The following is a 9,587-nucleotide window of genomic DNA, read 5'->3' as shown; positions in this document are numbered from 1 at the left end:
TGACAAGATTTTGAAGGAGTTCAAAATGTATCAGTAAACGAAGGAGTTCTAGCCTGTATTGTAAGGTGTGAAGTTGAGTAAGACTCAAAACCCGACCACGGTAGAAGATAGAGAGACAATGAAAGTCATTCCCTATGCCTCAGCCATAGGTTCTATAAAGTATGCCATGCTGTGTACCAGAGCTGTTATGTGCCTTTCCATGAGTTTGGCAAGGGGGTACAATGGTAATCCAGGAGTAGATCACTGGACAACGGTCAAAATTATCCTTAGGACCAAGGAAATATTTCTCGGTTATGGAGGTGACAAAAGGTTCGTCGTAAAGGGTTACGTCAATGCGAGCTTTGACACCGATCCAGATGACTCTAAGTCTCAATCTGGATACGTATTGAAAGTGGGATAAATTATCTAGAGTAGCTCCATGCAGAGCAATGTAGACATAGAAATTTGCAAAATACATACAAATTTGAATGTGACAGACCCATTGACTAAAATTCTCTCACAAGAAAAACATGATCACACCTTAGTACTCTTTGGGTGTTAATCACATGGCGATGTGAACTAGATTATTGACTCTAGTAAACTCTTTGGGTGTTGGTCACATGGAGATGTGAACCATGGGTGTTAATCACATGGCAATGTGAACTAGGTTATTGACTCTAGTGCAAATGGGAGACCGACGGAATATGCCCTAGATGAAGGAAATACGCCCTAGAGGCAATAATAAAGTTATTATTTATTTCCTTATTACATGATAAATGTTTATTATTCATGCTAGAATTGTATTAACCAGAAACTTGATACATGTGTGAATACATAGACAAACAGAGTGTCACTAGTATGCGTCTACTTGACTAGCTCGTTGAGTCAAAGATGGTTAAGTTTCCTAGCCATAGACATGAGTTGTCATTTGATTAACGGGATCACATCATTAGAGAATGATGTGATTGACTTGACCCATTCCGTTAGCTTAGCACTTGATCGTTTAGTATGTTGCTATTGCTTTCTTCATGACTTATACATGTTCTTATGACTATGAGATTATGCAACTCCCGTTTACCGGAGGAACACTTTGTGTGCTACCAAAAGTCACAACGTAACTGGGTGATTATAAAGGAGCTCTACAGGTGTCTCCGAAGGTACATGTTGAGTTGGCATATTTCGAGATTAGGATTTGTCACTCCGATTGTCGGAGAGGTACCTCTGGGCCGTCTCGGTAATGCACATCACTATAAGCCTTGCAAGCAATGTGACTAATGAGTTAGTTGCAGGATGATGCATTACATAATGAGTAAAGAGACTTGCTGGTAACGAGATTGAACTAGGTATTGAGATACCGACGATCGAATCTCGGGAAAGTAACATACCGATGACAAAGGGAACAAGGTATGTTGTTATGCGGTTTGACCGATAAAGATCTTCGTAGAATACGTGGGAGCCAATATGAGCATCCAGGTTCCGCTATTGGTTATTGACCAGAGACGTGTCTCGGTCATGTCTACATAGTTCTTGAACCCGTAGGGTTCGCACGCTTAAAGTTCGATGACGGTTATATTATGAGTTTATGTGTTTTGATGTACCGAAGGAGTTCGGCGTCCCGGATGAGATCGGGGATATGACGAGGAGTCTCGAAATGGTCGAGACGTAAAAATTGATATATTGGACTATATTTGGACTTTGGAAAGGTTTCGAGTGATTCGGGTATTTTTTGGAGTACCGGAGAGTTACGGGAATTCGCCGGGGAGTATATGGGCCTTATTGGGCCATACGGGAATAGAGGAGAGAGGCCAAAAGGAAGGAGTCCTGCGCCCCCCTCTGGTCCGAATTGGACAAGGGGTGCAACCCCCTTTTCCTTTTCCCTCTCCTCCTCTTTCCTTCTCTCCTACTCCAACAAGGAAAGGAGGAGTCCTAGTGTCCTACTCCTGGTGGGAGTAGGATGCCCCCCTTGGCGCACCCTCCTCCTTGGCCGGCCGCCTCCCCCCTTGCTCCTTTATGTACGGGGGCAGGGGGCACCCCCTAGACACAACAATTGATCCCTTGGATCTGTTAGCCGTGTGCGGTGCCCCCCTCCACCATAATCCACCTCGATAATATCGTAGCGGTGCTTAGGCGAAGCTCTGCGTCGGTAGAACATCATCATTGTCACCACGCTGTTGTGCTGGCGGAACTCTCCCTCAAAGCTCGGCTAGATCAGAGTTCGAGGGACGTCATCGAGCTGAACGTGTGCTAAACTTGGAGGTGCCATGCGTTCGGTACTTGATCGGTCGGATCGTGAAGACGTTGTACCAACCAGACCTCAAACAGTCTGATCTCTATGCATCAGTGTCATCCCTGGATCAGTGATGCTGACACGCATAATACTCGAAGGATTTATAACAGAGTAGCAATCACACACTTATTACATCGAATGTCTCTAAAGAGAGCTTATTACAATAAATATAGCTTAAGGCCATCTAATAACGATAACAGCGGAAGAATTGGAAGATAAGTGAGTCCATCAACTCCAACGGCATCACTGAGTATAGAACCACGATCCTAAGGCATCTTACTCGTCGTCTGAAAAGTCTGCAACATGAACGTTGCAGCCCGAAACGGGTCAGCACATGGAATATGCTGGCAAAATAACACATAGAGAGTAATGAAATAATAAGGCTATTCTACATGCATATATGGCCGGTGGAAAGCTCTATGGTTACAGTTTTGCATAAAGCCAATTTTTCCCTACTGCAAAAGAATAAATTTATTTAACTATCATGGTGGTTGTTAAACATTGAGAATGGTTGACAGCATTCTCAATCCCAATTAAGTAACATCATCATTAAACAAACCCAACAATATTAATTAAAGTAACATGTTGAGATTCACATGATAATCCAAGTACTAGATACTCAAAACGTCCATAACCGGGGACACGGCTAATCATGATTAGTTTATACACTCTGCAGAGGTTTGCGCATTTTTCCCCACACGACCCGATCTCCTCCGTTGGTTTTCTCGCACTACATGGTGTTTGAGAAACGGATGACCGAGACATAGTCTTTCAGAAGCGCTAGCACCTTACGATGGGTAGACCTGTACACCTACTTTTCCCTACATCTGCTAGTCTACCACTCTAAGAGTTTGCACGACTTAATCAACTATGCTAGAGCCCATAATAGCATGTGGCTGCACACGGAAGGTTCTAGCATGAATAATCTTATGATCTCTTTGAGCCTGGGTGGCGGTCCAAAAACAAACAGGCAATCCTGGAATACCCAGGTACCTCAATCCACCCAGATGTGTATTAAAGTTGCCACCTTAAATAAACCATTAATTAACAATCTCACATCTGTCATGGATACACTCACCCAATCCATGTCTACTAGCATAGCATGGCATAATAAGCAAACGTAGAAGTAGCTCCCAAGGGTTTGATAATAAAACAGGTGATAGGTACTACCTCATCTACTTCCCAAAACCCACATATTAATCAGATCCTAATCATGAAATTGTTTGACGATTGATCTAATGCATAAAAACTGGGTAATAGAGGGATATGATCAAAGTGTTACTTGCCTTGCTGATGATCCGTGAAACCTAGGGATTCGAAGTAGCAAGCGGCGCAGTCCGGGTACTCTATCGTAAACAAACAAACAAGCATACAATAAGTACTCATCTAATGCACAGGTAAAACTCAAATAAGAGATCTAACCAGAAAGTTTAACTTGAGAACTCCGATTTGCAAAAAGAATCAAATCAAACGAAGCAACAAAAGTCAAACGGCGAAAGAAACAAGCTTCGTCTACTAATCTGGACCTAAGTCAAATTTTACAGTAGCAAAAACTTGTTTAAGTAGATTATTCAGAAGAGGGTTTCGAGATGAAACTCTAGGCGCTTGAATTGCCTGATTCCGATAAACGAGCGAAAAGTTATACTAAAACGAAAATCGGATCAGAAATCACGATCAGAAAAATCACGGAATAAATCCGAGAAATAGAAAAACGACGAACAGATTAACGAACGAACGTTCATTATCTGGATCTAAACGATGAACGCGTTCGTTAAAATGAACAAACGAGCGAATGCTCGCTAATGAACCTAAACCGAAAAAAACCGATCTAATAAAAAAATGGATCTAAAAAAACCGACGGAAAAGCCGAACGATTTTTCTAAAAAAAACAGCGGCGGCGGAAGGGTCAACCTTGGTGTGCAGGTCGGCAGCGGTGGCGGCTTCGGCGAGGGCGGCGGTGGTCGGCGGCGACGGCGGCGGGGTCCGGCGAGGTGGCGGCGGTCGGCGTCGGCGGCGGACAGCGGCGGCGGCGGCGCGCTAGGGTTAGGGTTTGGGGCGTGGGCGGCGGCTTGGGCTGGGGAGCGTCGCGACTTGGGCTGGGGGTCAGCCCGGGCGCGGTATATAAAGACCCCGGCCAAGCGGAGTCCTGGCCGGTTACGGCCCAAGGTCGGTTCGGACTCTTTTTTTATAAATAATTTCGTGCAGAAAATCAAACGAAAGAAATACTAAACGGACTCCAAAAATCCCGAAATAAATTTTCCCCAACTTCTAAAATCAAGCTGGTTTAGATGAACATTTATTTGGGACCTAAATGCAATTTTGAAAAACGCGCATTTTTCCTAAATTCAAATAAAATAGCAATAAAATCCAAAACAAAATCTTATTTGATTTTTTTATTAAATCCTCAATATTTCTTTATTTTGGGAAAGTCATTTTATTCCCTCTCTCATAATTTATAATTTGAAATAATTGAAGATAAAATAAATAATATCAAACTATCCTATTTCCAAAATTTGAGAAAACTCAAATATGAAATTTACGAAATCCCCAACTCTCTTCGTGGGTCCTTGAGTTGCGTAGAATTTCTAGGATCGAGGCAAAAATGCAATAAATATGCAATAATGATCTATTGTCTAACATTCCAAATTGAAAATTTGAGATGTTACAAACCTACCCCCCTTAAGATGAATCTCGCCCTCGAGGTTCGGGTTGGCTAGAAAATAGGTGAGGGTGGTCCTTCAGCAGATCTTCCTCTCATTCCCAGGTGGCTTCATCCTCGTTGTGGTGGCTCCACTAAACTTTGCAAAACTTGATAACCTTGCTGCGGGTGACTCGGCTGGCATACTCAAGAATCTTAACTGGTTTCTCCTCATAGGTCAAATTACTGTCCAACTGAATCGCCTCTAGCGGCACTGTATCTCTGGTATATCAGCCATCTCTACGTGGCACTTCTTCAATTGAGAAACATGGAACACGTCTTGAACTCCTGACAATCCCTCAGGAAATTCCAACTTGTAGGCAACTTCTCCCATACGCTCCAAAACTTTGTATGGTCCCACAAAATGCGGTGCTAACTTTCCCTTAACTCCAAAACGCTTAACTCCTCGAAGTGGTGATACACGAAGATAGACTCTATCTCCGACTTCATAAACAGTCTACTTGCATTTAGAATCTGCATAGCTTTTCTGCCTGGACTGGGCTACCTTGAGCCTATCACAAATCAACTTCACTTTCCGTTCAGACTCCTTAATCAAATCCTGTCCAAACAACTGGCGGTCTCCAACTTCATCCCACGACAACGGGGTCCTGCACCTCCTTCCGTATAAGGCTTCGAAAGGGGCCATCTTCAAACTGGATTGATAATTGTTGTTGTAAGAGAACTCTGCATATGGCAAATTGTCGTCCCAACTAGATCCGTAATATAGCGCGCAAGCTCTTAGCATATCCTCCAAAATCTGATTGACTCTCTCGGTCTGTCCATCTGTCTGCGGATGAAAAGCTGTACTGAACTCTAGCCTGGTACCCAAAGTTTCGTGCAACTGATTCCAGAACTTTGAGGTAAACTGGGTTCCTCCATCTGATACAATGCTCCTCGGAACTCCGTGCAAACAGACGATCCTGGTCATGTATATCTTGGCCAACTTAGCACTGGTGTAAGTTGTCTTCACTGGAATGAAATGTGCTACCTTCGTCAAATGATCGACTACAACCCAAATCGAGTCATAGCCTGAACGAGTCCTGGGCAATCCCGTGATAAAATCCATGCCTAGTTTATCCCACTTCCATTCGGGTATCAGCAAGGGTTGTGACAATCCTGCTGGTTTCTGATGATCTGCCTTTATCTCTGACATACATCACAAACTGCTACATACTCCACAATATCCTTCTTCATTCCGGTCCACCAGAAAGTGTCCTTCAAATCCAAATACATCTTGGTATTTCCTGGGTGAATCGAATACGGTGAATCATGGGCCTCCTGTAGAATCAACTTCCTGATCTCCGGGTCATTAGGCACATAAACACGGTCTTCAAACCATAAGGTATCATGCTCATCCTCACGAAAACCTTTAGCTTTTCCTTTGCTCATCTTCTCCTTTATCTCGGCAATTTCCTTGTCAGTCTTCTGAGCTTCTCTAAACTTATCCATCAAAGTCGACTGAATCTCCAGTGCTACTACATAGCCTCTCGGAACTATCTCTAAACATAGCTCACGAAGGTCCTCGGCTAACTCCTTCGGTAATTCTCCGGTCATGAGTGTATTGACATGGCTCTTACGACTCAACGCGTCGGCTACTACGTTAGCCTTTCTCGGGTGGTAATGCAACCTCATATCATAATCTTTGATGAGTTCCAACCATATCCTTTGCCTGAGATTCAACTCCTTCTGCGTGAAAATGTACTTCAAACTCTTGTGATCCGTGTACACCTTACAATGATTTCCGATAAGAAAATGTCTCCATGTCTTCAATGCATGGACTACGGCTGCTAACTCCAAATCATGCGTAGCATAATTCAACTCATGAGGTTTAAGCTGTCGTGAAGCATACGAAACAACTCTCCCCTCCTGCATAAGCACTGCTCCAAGTCCTCGACATGAAGCGTCACAATACACCTCGTAATCCTTGCTCTGATCTGGCAGAATCAACACTAGCGAGGTAACCAAATGTTTCTTCAACTCTTGGAAACTTGCCTCACATTCCTCAGTCCAAATGAACTTGGTATCCTTCTTCAACAACTCCGTCATGGGCTTCGCAATCTTTGAGAAATTCTCAATGAATCTCCGGTAGTATCCTGCCAGTCCAAGAAAACTCCGGATCTCTCCAACTTTGGTTGGGGCTTCCCAATTTGTCACGGTGACAACCTTGGTGGGGTCTACTGCTATACCTTCTCCGGATATAACATGCCCGAGGAATCCAACTTCCTTCAACCAAAATTCGCATTTGCTGAACTTGGCGTATAACTAGTGTTCTCGGAGCTTCTCCAATACCAAACGCAAATGCTCCTTATGCTCTTCTTCATTCTTTGAGTAGACCAAAATATCATCAATGAACACCACGACGAACTTATCCAGAAACTCCATAAATACCTTGTTCATCACGTTCATGAAATAGGCAGGTGCGTTAGCCAGACCAAATGACATAACTGTATACTCGTACAGCCCATACCTGGTGGTAAAAGCTGTCTTAGGTATATCCTGCTCTCGAATCTTCAACTGATGGTATCCTGATCGCAAATCGATCTTGGAAAATACCTTTGCTCCTTGCAATCGGTCAAACAGATCATTGATCATCGGCAGTGGGTACTTGTTCTTGATTGTTACTGCGTTCAATCCTCGATAGTCAACAACCATCCTCAATGATCCATCCTTCTTCTCCACTAGAAGTACTGGTGATCCCCAAGGCGAAGAACTTGGGCGAATATAACCTTTATCCAGTAACTCTTTAGTCTGCTTCTTAATTTCCTCCAAATTCTTAGCGGGCATCCGGTACGATCTCTTAGATATTGGTCATGTGCCTGGCAAAAGCTCAATCAAAAACTCGATGTCTCTATCCGGTGGCATGCCTGGCAACTCTTCCGGAAATACATTAGGAAAATCCTTCACCACTGGTACTTCCTCCTGCACAACTCCTGATAAGGAATTTACGTGCATCCTCTTCGGCTCATGTCTTGATACATCCCTTCTGGGGTAGTAAGCAAAATTGACTTACTGGCGCAATCAATGTTTCCTCCATACATCGATAGCCAATCCATACCTAGAATCACATCCAAACCTTGAGATTCCAAAATGATTAAATCTGAGGGGAAGACATGCTTGCCTATACTCAACGGCACTTGAAAACATCCTCGATTGGCCATATACTCCGCTCCTGGTGAGGTTACTAACATGGGTGTTCCTAGAACCTTGGTGGGCAGTTTATACTTATCCACAAATCCCCTTGATATGTATGAATGCGATGCACCAGTATCAAAAAGAACGAGTGTAGTAAATGACTTAACCAAAAACTTACCTATTACTGCATCTGGTTGGGCTTCAATCTCCTCCACATTAACGTGGTTCACCTACCCCCGGTTGAAAGGGTTCGGCTTCTTCCTCGAGCTTCCATTGCTATTTCCATTCTGACCTTCAAGACATTCATTGGCGTAATGTCCAGTCTTCTGGCACTTAAAGCAAGTGACTTGACTCAAATCTGTCTTGGCTGGTGTTGAGGGGTTGGTACGGTTCTGGCCATTGCTTCCTCCATTCCCGTTACCATTCTTGGAACCATTATGGTTGCGTGAGCTACCACCTCCATGGGTATGCTGGAACTGTCCTCCCGATTTCGGGGTGAAACGTGGCTTTTGCTGAGCTCCAGAATTGTACTTCCCTTGTCCATACTTCCTCTTGCGGTTCTTGATCTGCTGCCGCTTCCCTTCAATCATGAGAGCTCTATCTACCAACTTCTGGTAGTTATTGAAACTTGCTACCATCAACTGCATGCTCAGCTCATCATCCAGTCCTTCCAGAAACTTCTCTTGCTTAACTGCATCCGTAGCAACGTCATCTGGGGCATAACGTGCTAGCTTACTAAAGTCATCCACATACTGGCCAACTGTACGTCCTCCCTGGCGTAAGTTGCGAAACTCACGCTTCTTCATGGCCATAGCTCCTGCTGAAACATGAGCAGTATGGAAAGCCTGCTGAAACTGATCCCATGTGACAGTGTCTACGGGATAGGTGGCTGTGAAATTCTCCCACCATGATGCTGCGGGTCCTTCAAGCTGGTGTGCGGCAAATTGCACCTTCTCTGCATCTGTACATCCTGCAGTGGCTAACTCCCTGGCTGTCTTGCGAAGCCAATCATCTGCAACAATCGGCTCGGTGCTACTAGAGAACACCGGTGGCTTCAGCCTAAGAAAACGGGTTAAGTGATCAACCTGTGGTGGTGGTGGTGGGTTGTTGTTGTTGTTCCCCTGATTCTGATTCTGGACTAGTATCTGCATCAATGCATTCTGCTGCTGGATCAACTGGGTGAGCTCCGGTGGGAAAGCAAATCCATTGTCACGTCTCGGAGGCATCTGAGGGTTTAGAAAAGATGAGAATACAGAATAGAATGAGGTCTAGAGGGAAAACACTACCCATATGCACATGAGACAAATTGCAATCAAGACACTTCATTCAAACAAGCAAGGGCATACAACGGTCTATCTATCGTTACAAAAGTGCTCAACTATACTAGATACATGGGGGAAAGTACTACTACTGTTATGGTGGTCTACTAGAAAAACTGCTCCGATGAAGACTCCATGATATCTGCTCCAGCTTTGTCAACATAGTCATCAT

The sequence above is a fragment of the Triticum dicoccoides genome, chromosome 1B (genome assembly GCF_002162155.2).
Source record: "Triticum dicoccoides isolate Atlit2015 ecotype Zavitan chromosome 1B, WEW_v2.0, whole genome shotgun sequence".
Classification (NCBI taxonomy): domain Eukaryota; kingdom Viridiplantae; phylum Streptophyta; class Magnoliopsida; order Poales; family Poaceae; genus Triticum; species Triticum dicoccoides.
The sequence above is the reverse complement of the archived record's forward strand: the minus strand, read 5'-3'. Positions refer to the sequence as shown.